Below are 24,850 nucleotides of genomic sequence, written 5' to 3'. Positions count from 1 at the left end.
TCAAAATTTTCCTACGTGTCACCAAGATCAATCTAGGAGATGCTAGCAACGAGAGAGAGGGAGTGCATCTTCATACCCTTGAAGATCGCTAAGCGGAAGCGTTACAAGAACGCGGTTGATGGAGTCGTACTCGCGGCGATTCAAATCACGGAAGATCCGATCTAGCGCCGAACGGACGGCGCCTTCGCGTTCAACACACGTACAGCCCGGGGACGTCTCCTCCTTCTTGATCCAGCAAGGGGAGAGGAGAAGTTGAGGGAGAACTCCAGCAGCACGACGGCATGGTGGCAATGGAGCTCGTGGTACTCCGGCAGAGCTTCGCTAAGCACTACGGAGGAGAAGGAGGAGGTGTATGAGGAGGGAGGGCTGCGCCAGGGAAGAGGTGCAACTGCCCTCCCACCCCTCCACTATATATAGGGGCAAGGGGAGAGGGGAGGCGCCCTAGGGTTTCCCCTAGGGGGCGGCGGCCAAGCAGATTGGATCTCCCTAGGGAAAATCCTTAGGAGACTTGCCCCCCAAGCCAAGCAGGTGGAGGCTTGCCTCCCAAGCCAGGTGGAGGCGCCCCACCTCCCCAAGTAACGTGGGAAAGGGTGTGGGGCGCGCACCACCCCTTAGTGGGCTGGTTTGCCCCTTCCCCTTTGGCCCATGAGGCCCTCCAACACTTGCCGGGGCTCCCGAAACACCTTTCGGTCATGCTGGCCATAGCCTGGTACCCTCGGAACACTTCCGGACTCCAATACCCTTCGTCCAATATATCGAGCTTCACCGCCGGACCATTTCGGAACTCCTCGTGATGTCCGGGATCTCATCCGGGACTCCGAACAACCTTCGGTAACCACATACTATTTCCCATAACAACTCCAGCGTCACCGAACCTTAAGTGTGTAGACCCTATGGGTTCGGGAACCATGCAGACATGACCGAGACACCTCTCCGGCCAATAACCAATAGCGGGATCTGGATACCCATATTGGCTCCCACATGTTCCACGATGATCTCATCGGATGAACCACGATGTCGGGGATTCAATCAATCCCGTATACAATTCCCTTTGTCTATCGGTATGTTACTTGCCCGAGATTCGATCGTCGGTATCCCAATACCTCGTTCAATCTCGTTACCGGCAAGTCACTTTACTCGTTCTGTAACGCATGATCCCGTGGCTAACTCCTTAGTCACATTGAGCTCATTATGATGATGCATTACCGAGTGGGCCCAGAGATACCACTCCGTCATACGGAGTGACAAATCCCAGTCTCGATTCGTGCCAACCCAACAGACACTTTTGGAGATACCTGTAGTGCACCTTTATAGCCACCCAGTTATGTTGTGACGTTTGGTACACCCAAAGCATTCCTATGGTATCCGGGAGTTGCACAATCTCATGGTCCAAGGAAACAATATTTGACATTAGAAATGCTCTTAGCAAACGAACTACACGATCTTGTGCTATGCTTAGGATTGGGTCTGGTCCATCACATCATTCTCCTAATGATGTGATCCCGTTATCAATGACATCCAATGTCCATGGTCAGGAAACCATAACCATCTATTGATCAACGAGCTAGTCAACTAGAGGCTTACTAGGGACATGTTGTGGTCTATGTATTCACACATGTATTACGGTTTCCAGTTAATACAATTATAGCATGAACAATAGACAATTATCATGAACAAGGAAATACAATAATAACCATTTTATTATTGCCTCTAGGGCATATTTCCAACATGATATACCAATTTTTATGGCGCACCCCTAAAAGGTGCGCCAGTGCTAACCCCCCCCCCCCCCACTAAAATATCCAAGATGACCCAGCCGGTCGTCCTTCTCCCCAATCTGCATCTCGCCCCTCGCCTCTCACCACCGCCGCCGATCCCCTTCCACCACCACCGCCACCAGCAACGGCACGGCATCCACCTCGGCCTCCTCCTCCTCCGCGTCCACGGGCTCCACCTCCTCGGTAGCCCGCCACACCACCCCTTCAACAACAACAACGACAAACACCGCCTCGGCCTCCTCCACATGCTCGAGGTCCAGCCGCTCCAGTCTCGCCGTGGCGCGCGCCTCCCTCCCGGACCAGCACGTCCTCTACTCCTGCCAGGAGCTCGCCGCCTCCACCAACAACTTCCTCGCCAAGCGGAGCTCCTCCGACACCTTCTGGCGCTGCTCCCTCCGCTCCCGCCCCGCCGCGTTCTTCCAGCTCCGACCGCTCCCGCTCCTCACGCCCGCGGCCGCCTCCGCCGCGCTCGCCCACGTCGCGCGCTACCACCACGCCAGCCTCACGCGCTTCCTCCCCGCCTTATCTGCTACGGCCGCAAGTGTAAGCTCCCCCTCCCCCTCGCCCCTCTAGATCTCTGGTCTGTTACCGTCATGAACAACGTTCGTGATGATGCCCCTCCTTTGCTCTCCTTGGCCTGCTTGCTTGCTTGCGAGCCATGGTAAACTCTGAATATGGTTGCTTGCTTTCTTTCTTCGGTAGGCCAAGAAACAGGGAGTGAATCAAGCAACTGAATCCATCAATGTGAATCAAGCTGTGACAGGTATCTCTGCATGCTTAATTCACTGAATTTTGTTTGCAGTAGATGCACTGAAATTTACTGAATTTTGTTTGCGGTAGGAGTAGTTGCAGTTCTGAACTGCTAGGAGTATGTGGAGTTGTAGTACTCTTCTCACTGGAGTATTTTAGTTAAATTACTCCAGGAGTACAATGAGAAGGTTAATTTCAGTTAATGCTATGAGTACTCTTCTCACTGGAGTTTCAGTAGGTGTAATTTCAGTAAATTTTGCTTGTTATGTGCTTGCATGCTTGATATTCAGAAATACAGAAAAATTAGTAACATTGACAGAAATTCAATTTAACAAACCATTATCAGCTGTAGGATTTGTAAATTTTACTGAGTTTTTTGTTAAATGGAGTACATCTTGTAAAGTAACTGAATATTACTCGTACTCTGTTAAATGGAGTACATCTTGTAACAAAATGGAGTAGTCATGAGTACTGTAAGTTACTCCTTGTCCTTGTGCTGTTAACTGAATTTTTTATTGGATATTTGAATGTACAACAAGTCAATTTGCAACTCCTCGTCCTACACCAGGCTACTCCTATAACAAGCTACAACAAGTACATCTACAACAAGCTCTGGAGTAACTGGATGTAAGTACTCCTAATTTTGATTTTCTTTGCATCATGATCAACATATGACCATGATTTGCTTTGCTTTGCTTCATGGTCAACATATAAATATTCTTTACTTAAGGGAATTATTAGTGAATGATGGTGTCTGTGTTTGCGAGAATCTCGGCTGTATCTGGTTTCTCAATGTTGCTTCTGTGGTTTGCATAATGCTGTGATGAATCCTGAAATCTACAACGCATGTCAGACTTCGGAGATGCCATAGGGCATTGATGCCATAATGCTGTGGTTTGCATAATGTTCGTTGTATTAGGTATGCTATCTGTATGATTGATGCAAAGCAAAATGTCTATCTGCTGCAAGTTCCCCAAAATTCCAGGGGCGCCACAACTAAACTGAGGCTCCTTCAGTTCAATATTTTGTGCAGGGACAAATAGTTACCCCTTTCTCCTAAAATGTTGATTAATTTCCGTTTCGGTTGAGAATGGGGCACTCCTAGGTCAAGAAAATTAGCAAAGGTCATGCCCAATTTTCTTGACCTAGAAGGTGCCTGATTCTCAACCGAAACAAAATTAATCAACATTTATAGACAATGTTATTTCTACAAAGCAAATGTTTCTAAGTGGCTTTTATAGTTTTCCCTAAAGTTGAAATGCAAACTATTTTTTCTTCCTGCAGCAAGAGCAATAGTGCACTTAGTAGGATAGAAAATATATAACCTGCAATAGTGCACTTAGTAGGATAGCAATAGTGCACTTGGAACAATCTTTTGGGTAATGGGGTGTTTATAACCTGTAATGTGAAAATATATCGGATAGAAGAATAAATACTACCCTGATCTCATCCAATAACTCTAGTAGCCTTTTTTCCTATTTAGAGCGAACATGGCTGCCAACGATGAGGCCAGCGGTTCGGGCAAGCCATTCTGGGAGCTGTCCTAGGACCATGGAGGAAGAACCTCACCGCTATGAGGACGTAGCGGAAGACACCGATCCCGACTACACAACCCCTTGTGGCGTCGGGGATGAGGCCACTAACGGTGCCACCGGGGATGCCACCACTGATGATGGCAGCGAACGCACAGATGGCAGCCAACCGAAGAGGCAACGGAAGGATCGGCGCCCGAACGTGCTCGGCACCGTCAAGGAGGAATTTAGTGAAGTGTCCTCTAGTGGGCATCCAACGGCGCCCAAAGAATTAGTCAGTGGGTACGCGGGACAACTCGGGTGCATTCTCCGGAGCACCGTCTCGATCAACACCGAGAACCTAAGGCATCGTGACCGAGGGAATTTGCGCAACCTCCTCTTCACGAAGCTACACGAACGATACAAGTTGCTCGGTGACTTCGCAAACACACACCTCTCAGGGAATAAACTGAACAGTGCCGCCCTCACGAAGATGAGCACGGCCCTGGCTACTTGGAGAGCCAGGGTGAAGAGAAGGATTCTAAGTGGTGATAGTTATGAGAAGATCAAGGAGACAAATCCTTCAATCAGCGAAGCTGACTACCTAGAGTTCAAGATCAAGTGTGAGAGCAACGCATCCGCGGAATCAAGTCAGTGGGGGAAAGATATGCGGGACTTGAACTTAGGGGTCCATAAACTCGGTCCGGGTGGTTACAGAGTGGCGGAACCTAAATGGGACAAGGAGGACGCGGAGCGTGTCGAGCAAGGCCTACCGCCCCTCTTCGATAAATACCATGAAAAGTAGACCAGGAACTATGTCAGGGCCCGGTACAAGGTGGACCCGGTAACAAAGGAGCTTACCACTGATCCGAAGGTGAAGGCGCTTGAGCTTGTTCTGGTAAGGAATACACACCCGCGTAATTAGCTCCATATGGTTGCATTCTAATTAATGAAGCCAAATTTCTAAATGGTTCACGTTCCTTCCGCAGGAAACTGAAAGCAGTAGCGTGGGGTCTCAGAGCTCCCCGTCTGCCCCTTGGGACACCACTTTAAATAGGGCGTTGAATGTAATGAAACACAAGGATAAGTTCAGTAAGCCGTCGTCAGATGGTCGTGTGGCCGGCAAAGGCTTGTCCACGAAATGGTCGGAATACTATAAGGCTGGGCGAAAGGAGAGAAAGACCATCTCGGAAAGCCAGGAGCAATAGGTTAAAGAACTCAAGGCACAAGTGGCGCGGATTCCGGAGATAGTCCAAGAGCAAGTGCGAGACCAAGTGGGAGCGACGATCACCGCCATTATGCCTTCCTTGCTTGAGGGGCTGCGGGGGTGGATTGCGGGCGGCCAACAGGGGCTGCCCCCGATTCCCAGCTTCACGAAGCAACTCGCACAACGCGCCGGCATTGGTGTCTCCGGCGGAGGCGGCATTGGTGTCTCCGGCGTCGGCACCGGCATTGGAGCTTAATGCACCCGGGTGTGGGAAGAATACGTCGGCTGGCACCTCAGCAACAAGCAGCCCCTCCGTCACATGCGCGCCCGCCGTTGGCGGTGCCTCGACATTGGCCGAGCTTGACGCCATCACGGTAACTAAGCCTCGGCCGATGACTTCATCTCCTTGCCTTTGACTGGGCATCCCTGACGCCCTACATGTTTTCGCAGGGCGCCGCCAACGTTCCATGCACTCTACTGCACTTCATGGATGGCGAGTTGATCGATGTCGCCAAGGCCAAAATCGTTGAACCGGGCAACCGCGTGTTCCACGGTAATCCGATGCCACCCACCGTGTATAGGGTTCAACTGGTTCGGGTGCTGCGGGGTTGCGATGACTTGTTACCTCCGTATCGATCCCCTGGGGCCGACGAAGATGATGTGATGACCCTCAGCGCCTGCTTAAGCTGGTCCATGCTTTGGCCGAAGAGCCAGATTAGTTTGGGGGCAGGGGACACCACCCCACAGACAACACCGTCAGTCCTGCAGGCGCAAAGCCATGGCAAGACCGCCGCAACGCTACCGCCGTCAGCTGATCCAGACATGCATATGGAACAGGATCCGGACGACGACGGTACATTTTCCAACGTCGATAAGTACATCAATGAACATGGGTACGCTGACGAATTCTTAGGGCCTCCTTCTCAAGAACCCAACCCTACAAAAGACGATCGCGATATAGCTGGTACCACGGAGAAACCCAATTGCAACAGGCGTCGTCTAGCATTCAGTTCTCTGGAGACGCCTCCAGCTGCCGCCTTCACTGAGACTCAATTAGCCGGGGTGTGAAATATTATCAGCCCCAACACACTCAAGAAGGTGGTCTCTGAGCAGAACTCGATCCCATTACAGCAGAAGAAGCAGAAGGGACGGAAAAGAAAAAATAACAAGGGTGCAAGCAAGCCGGCACCAAGTACGATCCATGCTCAGGACAGGCCACCAATACCTAAGGATATCTCGAGGAGGGTGCATGTGGCGGGTAGGCCGATGCTACCGACTAATCTGCTCAATGCTGCAACTGGTGCTATGCGGAGTCTGCATGACTGTGTTCTTTCTATGGAGAAGCGGCGTCTCTCCGAGAATACTGTGGCATACCCGGTTTTCGTGGCCAAGGTGTGAGAGGGAAAGGGCTTTGTCGATAGCACCATCGGGCGTATGATCGTCCTGCAGTTTGATGACATCTTCGCTATGTTTAACCTTTATCCGCTGCACTACACCTTCATTCGGCTATTTTCGCTCAGTATAGAGATGCGGATCATTAGAGACAAGACCCCGGACATCGTGATAGTCGACCCCTTCTACATGTGTGCCAAGATCTTGGGCAGCACTGGGGACCGGCAAGTCGCGAGTTCATACCTCGAAGGCGTCATTCTGGCGAACCCAACTAAGGATAACTTCCTCGTGCCTTACTTTTCCGAGTAAGTCATCCCCTCACCGCCCCGTAACATATGATTTCTTAGATTTTGATCGTTCTTTTTTTTTCTAACATTCCGTGTTTTGTGCAGTGACACACATTGCACACTCATCCTCTTAAGCCCGAAATATTCCATGGCCACGTATTTCGACTCGGCCCGTCAGTCGAAGAAAGACTACACAAATATCAAGAAAGTTCTTGATGATGCTCTCCCCGGCTACGCCAAATCTTGAGGCACCTTCAGGAGGCCAATTTGTAGGTACGGCAAGCACATGTTCACCCACGTAACGACGTTCCCCTGCGTCAAGCAGCCGCCTAGCAGGCAGAAGGATGCCTACTACGCCCTCCATCACATGCGGGCGATCGTACGGGACCATAATCACCTTATGCTACCAAATAATCTCAAATAATGGGCCGCATGCTTGTCGGCAATCCAAGATGAGGAAATCAGACAAGAATTCTTTCACATCCAGTCGGAGTTTGCGGAAATCATCTATCAAGATGTCCTTCGTACCTCGGGGCAGTTCTACCTCAAATATCAACCATCCAACAGTGAAATGGAAACAACGCTAGGAATGCAGGCTGACAACGACCGCACATTCATGACCATCACGAAAGATGGCGGCTTCATCCATGCTCCGGTCCCTAAGTCGAGTCGAAAGAATTGATGCTATGTAGTTCTGAATATCGATTAGCTCATGTTGTAATTAAACTTTAATGAACTTTTATGTCTCTTTAGTTTGGACAGTCGTTCAACTTATATGTAATCGATGCTATTTATTAGTAGGACCATGAATCGTGCTATTAATGTGTTGCTTTTCTCTTCCGATCCTTTTGTTGCATACTTATATATTGCTTATATATTATCTGTGAATTGCTACTAACGTTTTGTTTGTCTAGTGTATAGAGATGTCGTCGTATGTCGTGTACAAGGGTGAGGTTCCCAGAGTCTACGATGACTGGGAGGAGTGTCGGAGACAGGTTCATCATTTTAGCGGTAACAGTTACAAAGGGTACACCACTAGGGCGGAGGCGGAAGCTAGATACCCGTGCTATCTAGCGGGAGAGAGGAGGGAGCGGAGGAGGAACCGGATGAAGATCAGTTTCATCGCGATGATGCTCATCGTGACCACAACCCTCTTATATGTGATGGTAGTTTAGATATCGACTTGTAATGTGAAGACAAACTCGCTACTCGCGGTCTCGAGACTTGTAATGTTCTAACTTTGTTCGGTATTTTGAATTCGGAGACTAATATGATGAATTGTATTTGGAGACAAATCCTCTACTGTATTCGATAAATCTGTTGTTTATATGTTGTGATGTTTATATTCTGTGCTGTAATGTATTTTGTAACCTGTGCAAATATCAGAAAAGCAAAAAAATCCCTAATATTCATAGTAGTGGCGCACCATATTGCACTTTAGTGGCGCACAGAAATAAACACACCAGTGGCGCATTATCTAAAAGTGCGCCATTAGTAACCCAGAGCACAAGGTACACATGGCCCCATGGAGTAACAGCAGTGGCGCACTTCTGGGCCTAGTAATGGCGCACTTTAGCTGCGCCATTAGTGTCTGGGATAGTAATGGCGCACCAGGTGGTGCGCCACTTTTATGTAGATAAACAGTGGCGCACCAGGCGTGCACCATTACTATTTATTAGTAGTGGCGTGATAATAGTGGCGCACCTATAGTGTCAGCCACGACCTAAGTAACCACACAAGTCCCTAGTCCTGGTTTATCGCCTATTCAGGTTCCATCCGCAGGGAGTCCGGCTGAGGTTTCCACATACAGCCCCGAACGATGTGTGCAGGGTTCCGGACGCACCAAACGGGCATCCCGGTACACCATGCCACGTGTCGGTGTACAAAAGTAGGGGCTCTCCTTTTGACCCCTTTACTTGTGCACGGGCAGTCAGAGCCGCACGCCACGGCCACACTTAGCAGGGTAGAGGAGGGAGGCCGGAGAGAAGCCGGAGCACAAGACGGTCAAGGCAACGCCAAAACCAGAATCACTAAAGAGTAGAGAGGCTAGGTGGACTCCTCCTGGCAAGACCCTTGCCGGGGCGGCCTCCGCGGCCCCGGCAAGAGCCTTGCCGGGGCAACTTGCCCAACGCCGGCAGAGTGAGCCACACTTGAGCCCACGGGTTCCAACACCGCCAAGGACTACGTTGGGACCAAGCCTCGGGAGGCACCTCCGTGGTGGCATGCAGATCTTTGTCAAGACCATAAACACACGAGATCAGATGAGGACCAGAAGACGACGACCCTCGGCAGGATCCCAGCCGAGGGAATCCACAAGACCCCCGGCAAGATCCTTGCCGGGGACGACCACGATGCCACGCAAGACCCTTGCCGAGGGCATCAGCAAGGCCACATCCAGGCCTGCGCCTGCCAAGACACCACTGCCGTCCCCATGCAGCTGCCAGCTCAATCAGCTAGGCAGGCACCGGCGTGGAAATGAGCAGCCTCTACACCGACCTAGCAAGCACCTGCGTGGTGGCATGCAGGTCTTCCTGAAGACCCTACCACCGCACCACCTCAATTGCCTGCCTGCCTACATGGCACCGCACGTATCACTGGCCCGGGCGCGTGTCGAAGCAAGGCGGGGCGGCGAAGGACGGGACGGGCCCCGTTCCCGTCCCCGATAAAGCAAGGGGACACCTAAGCGATGCATTAAATGTGTCTTGTCCTGTAATACGAGCGATAAGCTCGCGCACTGTAGACCTTTTCACCTCCTGTGTGCCACAGTGGCAGCCCCTTTCGACTATAAAAGGAGGCCCGAGGCGACCAGGAGAGGGATTCGGCTTTTTGAACTATGCAGCCACCGTAGCTGGTTTGACAGCTCAAGAACACTCTGAAATACACACCAAAGCAGGACTAGGGTATTATGCATCCTCGCGGCCCGAACCTGGGTAAACGATCTTTGTGCTAGCTCCTAAACCTGCTCTTCTCGCAACCCCGCGCCCGCCAACCATAGAAGGGATTCCAGTGATCCCATAGGTGTCGTTTCCCCGACATCTTTGGCGCGCCAGGTAGGGGGACGAAGTTGTGAGAATCTGATCTAGTGGTTAGCCTAGCAGTTCTCCATCGCCATGGCTCCCAAGAAGAAGACGACAACGACGATCGGCTTGTCGGGAGCCGAACGGCCCGTGCCAGTGCGGCCGAGCAGCAGGCCGGTCGCGGACAGAACCCGAGCCCTCGGCCAGACCACGGGCCGCACACCACCAAATCCAAAGACGAGGCTGGGCCCCCCGCAGGCGGCGCGGGGCCCTCCAGGGGTGTCGCTGTGCCCCCTACGGGCGGCGCAGCAACCTCCAACACGCCTACACCGGCGCCCACAGTGCGCTCTTCCCAAGGTGCACGTGACGAGCAGCGCCACCACGCTGGAGACCCCGCACGCCACCGTGGGAAGAGTCCTGCGCATCATCTGCGGGACGAAGGAGGCCAGCATGCCCGCCGAAGTGCTGGCGAAAATGGCACGCAGCCGCTGGGCCGTGATAGAGCTCCTTCTAACGTGATTAGAAGTCGAAGCGCGCATCGGTCCACGCAGCTCTCGCCGCCACCCACGCCAGCAGAAGCTTTGGCGCACGCGCAGCTACTCCTCAACTTCCCTCCTGCTGCGGAAAAGCTCGATGAGTGGAGGGGCACCATCCGGAGCCTTGTCGGCGTCACCAATCAAGACGAGCCACGGCCAGCGGGGCCCTCAGGCCGGCGCTCCATCGAACCACCGCGTGCCAGCGGTGGAGGGGCCGGAGGTGCTGTGGCCACGATGCACTCTCCTCCTCCACACCAGCCACCGCGGGTGTCGATCCATCGTGATGACGCTTGTGATAACATTTCCATAGCGTCATCCGACCCACGGACCCACCGCGACTAGCGCCAAGTCCTTCGGGAGCGAGCCCATGAAGACGCCCAAACCACTATTGAGCGCCGACGTGATACACACCACCAGTCACGTAGGCGGGCGGGGCCCACTATGGACCACCCAGCACCGGGAGGCTACGGCGGCCTACCTTACGAGGTGGGTTGCCCGGCCTTTACCCGTGAGCTGTAGCAGTTCCAGTGGCCGTCCCACCGTACGTTCAAGCCCGACATTGGCGAGATGTACAACGGCAAGACCCACCCGTCGGAGTTCCTCACCATCTACACCATCATGATGCAAGCCGCTGGAGCTCTTGACGACAAGGTGCTTGCCAATTACTTCCCGTTGGCCCTGAAACCCAATGTCATGTCTTGGTTGATGCACTTGCCGGCGGATTCCATTTCTTCTTGGTCGGACCTGTGTCATGAGTTCATTGGTGCCTTCACCAGGGGCCACCAAGCTCATGGCCAGGCGAGTGATTTGCATATCATTCCCCAGAAGGAAGGTGAAAACCTGTGCAAGTACATACAGAGGTTCAACCGGGTGCAATACAACATCCCAGATGTTCATCCTGCCGCCGTGATCAGCGCGTTCCATCAGAATGTGTGCAACCGCAAGATGCGTGAAGAGCTGGCGATGAACAAAGTCAAGGATGTGGCCGAACTCTATGTTTTGGCTGATAGATGTGCTCGGGCTGAAGAGGGGAGGAAGTACCCCGGCGAGGACGCCGGCGTGGAAACCGACTCTACCGACGAAGACACCACCGCCCCGAGAAGAAGGGTCGGCGTCGCAAGAGGAAACGCAAGGGCAAGGTCGTGCTTGCCGTCGAGGGATTCGACGACACCGGCGCTGCCAAGAAGGCCAAGGCAGATGACCCCGGCAAGGAGATTGCCGGGTGCGCCGCTTGCCAGGCCTTGGCGGCTGCCGACAAGCCAGGAGGCTCCGACAAGCAATACTGCAAGATCCACCGCACCAAGGGCCATGACCTCCCGAACTGTCGACAAGTCGAGTTGCTTGCTGATAAGCAAAAGGCCGAGTATGAGAGGCGGGACAAGGAGAAGGGTCAGGATGGTGCGGAGGGATCTGGCAAGAAGCGTGGTGGCCAAGGAGGCCGCCGCGGCAAGGATAACCAACAAGAGAGGCCCGCTCGGGCCGCGACAAGAAGCAGGAAGACGACGATCATGACGAGGACGGCGAGTCCGGCGAGCAAGAGTTTCAGAAGGCTATGGAGGCCATGTGCGTCGCTGGTGGCGCCTCACTGCACACTTCTCACCGCAAGCTCAAGCAGTGGGCGCGTGAGATCACAGCAGGGGAGCCATCATTCGACGCTCAGAAGCCGCTGAAGTGGTCCAGCACGCCCATCATCTTCGACGCCGAGGATCACCCTGATCCCACAACTGCGGTCGGGTGTTTGCCGTTGTTGGTTTCACCGACAATACGCAACCTCAAGGCAAACAAGATGCTGGTTGACGGCGGGGCCGGTCTGAACTTGATCTCACCCGTTGTGAACAAAAGGCTGCAAATTCCTGATGGAGACCTCGAGGAGACGGGCACGTTTCAAGGGTTCAACCCGGGAAGGAGCCAGCCGAAGGGGAAGGTCAGTTGCCTGTGACATTTGGAGGCGAGTTGAACTACAGGACGGAGAGGATTGTCTTTGATGTAGCCGAGATCCGCTTGCCCTACAATGGGATCCTCGGCCGCCCGGCACTAGCCAAGTTTATGGCGGCGTCGCATTAAGCCTACAACACGTTGAAGATGCCTGGGCCGATGACCATCATCACCGTTGCCTGCGACAAGAAGGATCCGTTGATCTGCGCCGACCTACTCTACCGCGAAGCAGTTGCAGCAGCTGCCGCCAAGGCACTTGCTCATGCCGCTGGAGCCCCGGGAGGGAAGAAGAAGACCGACAAGTCCTCTCACACCCACTCCGGCAAGCGCACCTCTTCGGAGTGTTGTGCTACCATCGAGGACGTGCCAGAGAGCTCCACCGGCAAGAGCAAGAAATCCAGAGCTGTGCCACCAGAGACCAAGAAGGTGTCCGTCAAGGAGGATGGCATGGGAGGGGCTTTCACCATAAGCTCCACACTCGACAGCAAATAGGAAAGCGCGCTCGTCACTTTCCGGCGGGCGAATGTCGATGTGTTTGCATGGCAAGCATCTGACATCCCCGACGTTCCCAGGGAAGTGATTGAGCACCATCTTGTTGTCTGCCCCCATGTGTGACCCGTCAAGCAGAAGGTCAGGAAGCAAGCTTTGGAACGGTAGGAGTTCATCACAGAGGAGATCAGGAAGTTGGAAGCAACAGGCTTGGTTAGGGGAGTGCTCCATCCGATGTGGTTGGCAAATCCGGTGGTGGTGCGCAAGGCAAACGGGAAGTGGAGGCTGTGTATTGACTACACACATATCAATAAGGCTTGTCCTAAGGACCCCTTCCCGTTGCCGCGCATCAACCAGATTGTTGGCTCCATGGCCGGGTGTGATCTGTTATCATTCCTCGATGCCTACTCGGGCTACCACCAGATCTTCATGACAAGAGAAGATGAAGAGAAGACAACATTCATCACCCCATGTGGTACGTATTGCTTTTTACAGATGCCTTTCGGGTTGAAGAGTGCTGGCTCGACGTTCGTGAGGGCGGTCCAAATTGGTTTTTAGCCCCAGCTACATAGAAATATGGAAGCTTACATGGATGACATAGTGGTCAAAACCGAGGACAAGGCAACTCTCGTACAAGACTTAGAAGAGACGTTTGCCAACCTACGCAAGATCAACCTCAAGCTGAACCCTGAGAAGTGTGTCTTCGGCGTTCCGTCCGGCAAACTTCTCGGATTCTTTGTGTCACATCGTGGGATCGAGGCAAACCCAGACAAGATCAAGGCTATCGAGCAGATTGAGGCGCCCAAGCGGATCAAGTATGTCCTTCGGCTCACTGGCTGCGTTGCCGCCATGAGCCGATTCATCTCCAAGTCTGCTGAGCGCGCCCTTCCCTTTTCTAAGATTTGGAAAAAGTGGGCCCAATGGAGTGGACCCCGGAGGCCGAGGCAGCACTGCAGGATCTGAAGAAATACCTCTCTTCTACACCAGTACTGGTGGCGCCTAAACCGCAAGAGTCGTTGCTGCTATATCTGGCGGCGACGAATCGAGTGGTCAGTGCCGCACTGGTGGCGCAGAGGGAGGTCGACGAAGAGGCAGTGGCAACGGCAGGACCTATGGGTGGCAAGTCAGAGATTCCCCCGGCAGGGCCTGGTGCCGGCAAGGCAAGGCCCCCGGCGGAGTCTGACGCCATCGGGACAGGGCCCGCGCAGCAAAATGAAGTGGTGCAGAAGAAGAAGATGATGCAGCACCCGGTTTACTTTGTCAGCTCCCTCTTGCAGGGGGCTAGGTCAAGGTACTCCGGTGTGCAGAAATTGCTCTTCCGCCTCCTTATGGCCTCGAGGAAGCTGCGTCATTACTTCCACGCCCACGAGATCACTGTCGTCACCCACCTCCCGTTGCAACGGATACTGCACAACCCAGACGCAACCGGAAGGATTGTGGAGTGGGCCTTGGAGTTATCAAGCCTTGGCCTGAAGTTTGAAAGTACTTCGACAATCCAGAGCAGAGTCTTGGCGGAGTTCATTGCAGAATGGACCTCAACGCCTGACAAGGAAATCCAGGAGACCACTCTCCCCGGCAAGGAAGAAAGTCACAACTGGATCATGTACTTTGACGGGGCTTTCTCGCTGCAAGGCGCCGGTGATGGTGTGCTGCTCGTCGCACCCACTGGAGAGCACCTCAAGTATGTAATCCAGATGCACTTTCCCAGGGAGATGTCCACCAACAACACCGCCGAGTATGAGGGGTTGCTTGCCGGTCTCAGGATCACGACAGACCTCAGGGTAAGCTCATCGTCAGGGGTGATTCGCAGCTTGTCGTCGGACAAATCAACAAAGATTATCAGAGCTCATTGATGGAGGCCTACGTAGATGAGGCGAGGAAGCTAGAGGAGCGCTTTGATGGTATACAAGCGGAGAACGACATCGCCGATCACCTGTCAAAGCGAGCTGCATTCAAGCTACCTGTGGAACCAGGTACTTTTTTGCTTCGGTTAACTCAACCATCCGTCGAACCATCAACGGAGCAGAACAAATGGAGGAAATCAGGCCCCGGCAAGTACTTTCCCGCGGAGCCCCTGGGGGCCGCCGGCAAGGGTGTTGCCGTGGATTCTGAGCCTGCCGAGGAGCGACTAACTCTGGTAGGTCGTCAAGCCCTGGCCATAGAGATGGCTGCTCCCATGGCAGAAGAAACGCCTTTGGTCCTTGCCGTCGAGCCCCAGGCTCCGGCATGGGCATAGCATACCGTCCGATTCCTCCAAACATGGGACCTTCCTAAGGAGCAGAAAGAAGCGGAGAAAGTAGCCCGTCGGTCTGCTATGTATCAGTTCGTCGATGACGTCCTGTACAGGAAGAGACCGAACGGTGTGAAATTGAAGTGCATTCCCTGGGAGGAAGGACTGGAGCTGTTGGCGGAGATACACGGAGGCATATGTGGCTCCCACATAGGGTCGAGGGCCCTTGCCGGCAAGGCGTTCCGGCAGGGTTTCTTCTGGCCCACCGCCTCCAGGATGCAACGGCACTAGTACCAAGTGTGAAGCATGTCAGTTCCATTCGAAGAAGCTTCATCAACCAGCTCAAGCCCTTCAAACAATTCCTCTCTCCTGGCCATTTTTGGTCTGGGGGCTCGACATACTGGGCCCTTTCCCCTGCGCTGTCGGGGGCTTTGAGTACTTGTACGTTGCAATCGGCAAGTTCACAAAGTGGCCGGAGGTGGAAGCAGTGAGGAAGGTGACCGCACATTCAGCCTTCAAGTTCTTGAAGGGGCTAGTCTGCCGTTTTGGTGTGCCAAACAGAGTCATCACCGACAACGGCACGCAGTTCACAAGCCACACCTTCATGCAATACATCCAAGACCTCGGCAGCAAGGTCTGTTTCGCTTCCGTGGCACACCCGCGGAGCAACGGCTAGGCGGAGAGGCAAATGCTGAACTATTGCGGGGCCTGAGGACAAAGACTTTTGACAGGCTGCACAAGTGCGGAAGGCGCTGGATTGATGAATTGCCGGCGGTTCTTTGGTCAATCAGGACGACACCAAATCGAGCCACCGGCCAGACACCCTTCACCCTCGTTTACGGGGCAGAAGCAGTTCTCCCCACGGAACTCACATACGGGTCACCACGTGTGCTCGCTTATGATGAGCTTGAGCAAGAGCAATTGCGGCAAGATGACGCAACGCTCCTCGAGGAAGATCGTCTTCGGGCGGCTGTGCGAGCAGCGTGCTACCAGCAAGCCTTGCGCTGCTATCATAGCCGCAAGGTTCATGCCCGAAGCTTTGAGGAAGGCGACCTTATTCTTCGGCGTGTTCAGTCGGCCAAGAATTCCAACAAGTTGACGCCGAAGTGGGAAGGCCCTTATCGGGTAATACGAGTCACCAGGCCTGGCGCAGTCCGCCTGGAAACCGAAGATGGTATTCCAGTGAGCAACTCCTGGAACATCGAACATCTTTGCAAGTTTTACCCATAAGGCGTGGTTGCCGGGCCTCCCAGCAAGCCACCCTTTTGTACAAGCCTTGCCGGAAAGGCATGTAACCCTTTGTACAAAGCCAGGCGCAGACCCTAAGCATAAATAAATGAAGCGCTGGCGCCCTAAGTTATAGCATGCATGCTAGGTTAAGCCTCTCCCTCGGTTAGGGTTTATAGTGCTTAGCGGCGACTAACCCCTAGCCTAGAGGTCGAGTGTGTGTCTTTCTGTCCTCTTTGGTTCGCAGGGCACGTGGACACTTCTGCTGAGCCACTTGGAAGAAAGAGAACGAACCGGCACTCCAACCCCGGAAAGCCAAGACTACCGGGGGCTGAAGACACAAGGATCCAACCACGTCAAGCCAAGGTTGTCGGGGGCTGCGGATTCAGATAAGTCTTTCATCCCCTAGTATGCATTTCCGTATGGAACTGGGACATGTGAAACCTCGTTTATATTCTTAAACCACCCTGCTCCCCTTTTCCTGTACCCAAGAGCTATCCCCTGGGTCGAAACTTGGTCGTAGTCGCGGTGGCAAGAAAATGAACAAGGAGCCTAACTCTACTTCATCCCTGCCTCCGCCAAGGGCGTGAGAATGGTCGACTGAAGTAGGGGGACGACAAGGCCTGTTGCCGGGCGACAATGTTTATCTTAAGAATATCAAGGATTCATCCCTTGGCATGGGCCTCGCTCACGCGCAAAGACCTCGGGAAACACCCTTTTTCATTAAAAATGTCCCGTACAGGTACAGTTCATACGGGATAAAAAACATGAGCAAGGGGATTACAAGGTTTAAATCTAACAAGTGCCCGCAGGCTTACAAACTAAAAATAAGATAAGGTGCCCGTAATCCCTTTCTTGTCCCTCTCCTCAGGACATAGCAGGAGGGCGAAAAGAGCGCCTAGGCGAGGTGCGAGGAGCAGAAGGCACCAAGGGGACATCCCGGTGCCGGGAGGGAAGCTGGAAGATGAGACAGTGGGCCGGCAATATGCGACGAAGGCGTCGGTGCCTGCGTACTCCGACTTGACGGCCGCCGCCCGCCTTCTTCGCCTTCCCCGGCCCTCCTATGCCAGCCGCCCAAGGAGCCAACGGGGAACGCGCTGATGGAGAGCTTGACAAGGAAGGCCCTCGGCAGGGCGCGTGGCCGAGGCAGGGCGACGCAGTCAGTCGGAGTTGAGGTCGGCATCCCGCCGCTCGACGCCCTCATCATCATTGTCGCTGTCCTCCTCGTCACTCCCGCTTGAGGAGGAATCTTCATCGTCGGAGGAGCTCTCCACACAGCACTTTAGGAGAGTTCCAAGATCTCCAAAGACCTTGACGGAGAGCAGGCCATTCTCCATTAACTTGAGGTAGATAACGAGCCCCGCCGTCAGGCTGTGGATGCGAGCAAACGTCTTCCATCCACGACAGAGGTACATGACGTGAGGAGTAGGGAAGTCGACGTCGACCCGCGTGCCGCCCTTCCCGCAGCCCCTCATGTGCAACCTGAGGGTCTGGGGTGGATTGAGCTCCATCTCCCGAGCAAATGGGGTAGGGAGACGGAGGCGGTGAACCGGTGACCGGCGTAGCCTGATGAAGAACTCGCGGGGCTGGTCCCCGACATGGCCCTCCATCGGGGGAGGCATTGCTGGCGGGGGCGAGGCCGGAGCGCCGCCCCGTCCCCCTCTTCCCCGAGCACGGCGGCGACCTTGGCCTCGCCCCTGCCCCTTCCTCTCGTGGCCGACTCCGCCACCGCAAGCTCTTGGGGAGGGGGGCGTGCTGTCGAGCTGCGACCCTCGCCGCCACCGTTGAAGGGCCGACGCCTCCTCTCGCCATGGTAGACGAAAGAAAGAAGCCGAAGTGAATGGGGATGGGTGATGAAAGGATGTGGGATGCCGTCTCCCTCCCCCTTCTTATAAAGGGGAGGGGTCGGGACTCGGCTGCCCCGCTCGGCCAATCCGGCCATCGGGGAAGTAGGGAATCAAAAGCGACGGCCCGGTTTCCCGCCTCCACCGCCTGCCACCTGCATGGGGGACACGTGGCGAGCAAGCAGAATTGAGAGGACGGGTGAGGCGACCGTTCCCCACCCCGTGATTGTGGGGCACGAACGCCTTGAAGGCCACGACCCGAGTCCGCCTGAGTAAATGAGCCGTGCCTCTGCGCCTCCCTCTTTTTTTGGGGAAGGCGCAAGCCACCTCTTTACCATGATGTGACGCATACATGCGGGAATCACCTCACGCATGACCCCCACGTCACGCACGACCCTCCATGTCGCACGTTCAACGTGGGTCGTGGGGAAGCGCAACGGACGAAAAGTTACCACGGTAAAAATCCGCCCCACCTGCTCGCGCACCGTTCTGGGCCTGGCCCAACAACGCCCCGCGCTTATGTGTGGCCCAGACCCGGGGGCTCCTGTCGGTGTACAAAAGTAGGGGCTCTCATTTTGACCCCTTTACTTGTGCACGGGCAGTCAGAGCCGCGCGCCGCGGCCACACTTAGCAGGGCAGAGGAGGGATGCCAGAGAGAAGCCAGAGCACAAGACGGTCAAGGCAACGCCAAGACCAAAAGCACTAAAGAGTAGAGAGGCGAGGTGGACTCCTCCCAGCAAGACCCTTCCCGGGGCGGCCTCCGCGGCCCCGGCAAGAGCCTTCCCGGGGCAACTTGCCCAACGCCAACAGAGTGAGCCATCCCTGAGCCCACGGGTTCCAACGCCGCCAACGACTACGTTGGGACCAAGGCTCGGGAGGCACCTCCGTGGTGGCCTGCAGATCTTTGTCAAGACCATAAACACACGAGATCAGTTGAGGACCAGAAGACAACGACCCTCGGCGGGATCCCAGCCGAGGGAATCCACAAGGACCCCGGCAAGATCCTTGCCGGGGACGAGCACGACGCCCCGGCAAGACCCTTGCCGAGGGCATCAGCAAGGCCAGAACCAGGCCCGCGCCTGCCAAGACACCGCCGCCGTCCCCATGCAGCAGCCAGCTCAATCAGCTGGGCAGGCACCTATGTGGCAACGAGCAGCCTTTACACCGACCCAGCAAGCACCTGCATTGTGGCATGCAGGTCTTCGTCAAGACTCTACCACCGCGCCACCTTAGCTGCTTGCCTGCCTACATGGCACCGCAGGCATCGCTGGCCCAGGCGCGTGTCGAAGCAAGGCGGGGCGGCGACGGATGGGACATGCCCCGTTCCCGTCCCCGATAAAGCAAGGGGACACCTAAGTGGTGCATTAAATGCGTCTTGTCCTGTAATAAGGGCGATAAGCTCGCGCACTATAGACCTTTCCACCTCCTGTGTGCCACTGTGGCAGCCCCTTTCGACTATGAAAGGAGGCCCGAGGCGACCAGGAGAGGGATTCGGCTCTTTGGAACTACGCAGCCACCGTAGCTAGTTCAAGAGCTCAAGAACACTCTGAAATACACACCAAAGCAGGACTAGGGTATTACGCATCCTCGCGGCCCGAACCTAGGTAAACGATCTTTGTGCTAGCTCCTAAACCTGCTCTTCTCGCAACCCCGCGCCCGCCAACCATAGAAGGGATTCCAGTGATCCCATATGTGTCGTTTCCCCGACACCACGTGCCTACCGCATCACAGCCCACCCCTCGGGTCAGCGCTGCGCACGGCCTCCAGCATACTATGAACACCAGAAACTACTTGCAACTCCCGGACAGAGGACAGGGGCGGTTAATAAGTCGAGAGGGGCACTTAAGCATTCCAATGCGTGGTAGTAGCTGTTCATGGATCACAAACACAGAACTCAGTCCCTGAGGACGGTTTCAATGAGACAACCCATCATGTACTCCTACATGGCCTCTCACCGCTACCTTTACCAAATCGTGTTCACACACTTAGCTCTCAACAGTAGGACATGTTCACCACATTCCAATTCATCCCCGATGAATCAGACCAGACTCAACTCTAAGAGGTAGCAGGCATGACAACAAGCATGAATGAGTAGGCACATCAGAGCTCAAACAACTCCTACTCATGCTAGTGGGTTTCATCTATTTACTATGGCAATGACAGGTCATGCAGAGGAAAGGGGTTCAACTACCGCAGCATGTAACAGTTGAAGCGTTATTGTCCTAATGCAATAAAGAGAGCAGAAGCGAGAGAGTGGGATTGTATCGGAATGAACACGGGGGTTTTGCTTGCCTGGCACTTCTGATGATAGTATAGTTCTTCATCGATGTCATCGAACTCATCGTCGAAACTACGTCCACTGAGAGGGGACAAATACCGGCAACAGCGTAGGAACACAATCAATGCAATGCAACAATATGATGCATAATCATGACATGGCAATATGTTGTGGTTTGAGCTAATGCAACTAGCAACAATTTAAATGAAGTTGGTTTGAATCCAAGATTCAAATTCAAACTCCATATGTGGATATGCAAATGCCATTTATATGATTTTTCCTATACAGAAACCATAAGTTGCTCTAACATGCATGGAAATGGTACAGATGGATAGATTGGATTTTTCTGATAATTTTTCACATATAAATTATTTCATTTGGAGTTACGGTTGAATTTATATGAATTTTAGAAGTTTTGGGCATTTCTGAAATAAATAAATCATTTTTGATTTATTTAAAACTCCAGAAATCACTTACTGCGTCAGCATTACGTCACTGTGACGTCAACGAGTCAACTGGGTGGCCAGGGTCAAACCTGACATGTGGGACCCATCAGTCAGTGACTAAGGGGTTAATTAAGGTTAAAACTAATCTTAACCAAAACTAATAATGGCCTGGGGCCCACTGGTCAGTGACCCAGGGGTGATTAGTTAGGTCATTAGCAGCTAATGGTGGTGCCACGTCAGCTACGCCGGCGGTTAGACGATGGCGACGAACCACAGCGGCAGTGGCTCGCCCGGGTGGCGCTAGGGGGAGCGGGTGGGTGCGCTAAGGGCACCAGGAGGGAGCCCGTGCTCCTGCGCATCCAACGGAGGTGGTAGCAGGTCGCGGGGCGGTCTATAGCGGCAGCAGCGGCGAGTTGGCCGGCGGCCGGAGCTCGGGTGTTGGCGGAATCGATGACACGGCACGCGGGAGGACCAACGGTTTGCACCTACAAGACATACGAGAGCTCACGAACCCAACGGAGTCACGCACGGGACCATTTGGTCACCAGAGCCTCGTCGGCGGCGAGCTCGTTCGGCGGCGGCATACGGGAGTCTTGGTCATCGGTGTTGCAGCAAGAAATCGACGATGGGGAGAGGGGGAGATGACGGCGGGGCTCACAGGGAGTTGGATGGGCGGCTCGTTTGGCTCGGGGAGGCGTCGGAGCGAGCGGGCGGCGAAGGGGATCTATAGCGACCCGAGGAGGAAGAAGGGGTCGGCATGTAGTCACGGAGCTCCTGGCAGTGCCTGGCTTGGTGCAGAGGACGCGGGGGTCGAGGCGGAGCTTCGGGACTGCTCAAGGGGACGAGGGAGAGGCGATGGCCGCGGTGGTGCTCTTCGGCGGCGGCGGGCGCTTTCGGTGAGGTGGCGAACGGCGAGGGAGAGAGCAGGGGGAGAGTGAGAGAGGTCCGGCGGATCGGGACGACACCAGGGCGTTCATCCATGCGTCTAGGGGCTTGGCGGCAAACAGGAGGTGGCGAGGCGCGTGCTCCCGCGCGGCGGCCACACGTGATGTCCTCCTGGCTGGAGGTAAGTGATGGCGACTGTCAAAGGCCGGTGGGCTAGGCCTTTGCCGGGCCGCCAGGTAAGTGCCCAGTTCTTTCTCCACCTCTCTTTTATTTTCTGTTTTCTAAGTATTTCCCTTTGTTTTGATTTAGTTTAAAAACTAAACCATTTCATAAAATCCTGGAAATATTTATGGGCACTTGTAGAATTATTTCCAACAGCCCTCAAATGCTTTCCAGATTAATTGGACATTTAAAATACTTTATAAAATTTAAATGTCCAAATTCAAATAGTTATGATTTAATTCAAAAATCCAGAGTGTCCTAAAGAAGTGTGCACAATTTTTGGCAGAGTTTCTAAACCAATTCAAAAATGATGAACATTTATGAAGGGCATTTTGGGTTCATTGAAAAAGATTTTATTTGAACCTATTTGAATTGCATTTGTGCTAGGGTTTATCAATCCCCATTTCAAGTTTAGGCAAAAATTAAACATGATGCAACAACCAAGACTAGTCCACAAACAAGGCTAAAGCTAGGGCTGTGACACCTTCGTATCTAGTTTTAACTAATTTTGTACCATGCTAGCGGGAAGGTCGTGCGAGACTGTGTACACGGGGCACGCGTCAGCAGTTAATAACTGGTGTGAAGTCCACCCCAGAAAAAAAGACAATAACTCGGGATGATGTGACGATAACTTGGACATTCACACGGGCGCGGCCAATCGTACGGGTGTAGAGACGCGTTCACAAAAAAGGGATCAAACACTCAGTCTATGTATTTCTCGTGTAAATAGATAATTTAGTGCCATTGTTTATTTACTTTAAACATAATGCATTAATGTGTTAGTGTAGAGGCGCACAAAAAGAAATGGATATTGTAGTCACACAAAAGAAATGGATATTGTAGTCCGCTACTTAAAAGTGTTACCTCATATGATTACATAGCCTCCTTTTCATAAATTGCGTACCCGTTGAATTCATATATGAATATTATATAAGTTACTTCATAATAGAACCTTAAATCATCCAAGACTAATGAATTTGAATGCAAGACTAACAATGGTGCATGTACATGATAGCTATATTGGTTGTTTGAAGAAACATCACTGTAACTTTGGCATGCACAATTGAAAAGGTTTATTTAGATAGAAAAAACTGTGATATGTGAGTGTCCAATCTTTATAGCGTTGAATCGATATTGTATCTTTGGCCATGATATGAAGTAGATATTGATTTATGTTCAAGCGATGCACGTCCACGATCGCTAGATAGTGATACGTGAATTAATTGTGCAATCTGTCTCCCACACATACATATCTCATTTCCCCGTGGGCATCGGAATCACACACGCGCACTTCATGTATTTCTCTCCCTCCGTGAAGGTTAGAATTCGTATTTCTACCCCGTCCTACAAGTCTCTCGCTCTCTCTGTCGAACACGCCCACCCCTTTAATTCCGCCCACCCACAGCCACTAATGTCTCAAAGTATAATTATGTCTCTCACACACATGCCTAAGGTTAACTCGAGTTCCGGAACCATATGAATACATACAATGAGATTCTAGCACAACACCTTTTGTTTTGAGATTTCGCTCTCACACACACACGCGCGAGCGCGCGCGTACACATTGTTTCTTGCTTCATTTTTTCCGGCACTTGCATGCACACCGTTTGTTTATCTCTATGATGCTTTAAGTATGCCTCGCACACATGCTATCCACCTATCCCTTAATATAGATATGTGTCACAAAACTCCTTCTCCCAACTAGCAAGATGCCCATGCGTTGCACGGAACATCAAGATGCATTTGTATGAGTAGTTTATCTTGTGGGAGAATAGGATGAACATGGGAATGCCTTATTTGCAAATGTGGAGAGGGGTGTGGGTATCTTTTTGCAAAATTCCCATAGTTTCCTTCCTATCCGTCGGATATAAATCGGATGGCCTATATTGCAGGATGGCAGGCACACCATCATCACCAACTCTGTTTTTATAAAAGTAGAGATATGTAACTGTCACTGCCCGCCCACACCCCCACACACACACTTCCCGACACCAAAGGAGTAGGGTGACACCTCGATCTTGATACTAATCTATCGACTGGCTTCTCTCTCAAACACACACACACTACCCGACATTGAAGGAGTAGGGTGGCACCTCGATCTTGACAGTAATCTATCTACTCCTCTTTCAAACACACACACACATACACACACACTCGCTAGTTGTGCCTCTGTGCCTGCCGCGCACACTCTCGATACGTCTTTCTCTCCCTCCCCCTCCCCACCCCACCCCAACAATGATAGCAGAAGGGTGACAACTCGCTCTGATCTTAAGCTGTCAATTGGTTTCTTTCTCAAACATTGTGTCTCTGTGCCTCGCTCAGACAAACTCGATACGTCTTTTTCTCCGCAACCCCCTCGATATGTAGGCTTCTTGCACGCGCACAGCTGTAGTGACGATGACGCTGAACGCAGTGTGCCTTGTTTTTACCGGCCTCATGTGATAGTTTTCACCCTATTTTCTGTTAATTAAAAGGCAACATTTTCTTTGTTACTACTAGTGAATCTGAAATCATTCGGGGCAGACATAAAATATATCACTTCAACCCAATTATCGTAGTAACTATTTTAAAAGAAACTAGCTAGATGCCCGTGCATTGCACGGAACATCAAGATGCATTTGTATGAATAGTTTATCTTGTGAGAGAAAAGGATGAACGAGGGAAGGCCTTATTTGCAAACGTGGAGAGGGGTGTGGGTATCTTTTTGCAAAATTGCCATAGTTTCCTTCCTATCCGTTAGATATAAATCCGACAGCCTATATTGCAGGATGGCATGCACACCATCATCACCAACTCCGTTTTCTACTCCCTCCGTT

Source organism: Aegilops tauschii, chromosome 7 (assembly GCF_002575655.3).
Source record: "Aegilops tauschii subsp. strangulata cultivar AL8/78 chromosome 7, Aet v6.0, whole genome shotgun sequence".
Lineage (NCBI taxonomy): Eukaryota > Viridiplantae > Streptophyta > Magnoliopsida > Poales > Poaceae > Aegilops > Aegilops tauschii.
This window is presented reverse-complemented; position numbering follows the sequence as displayed.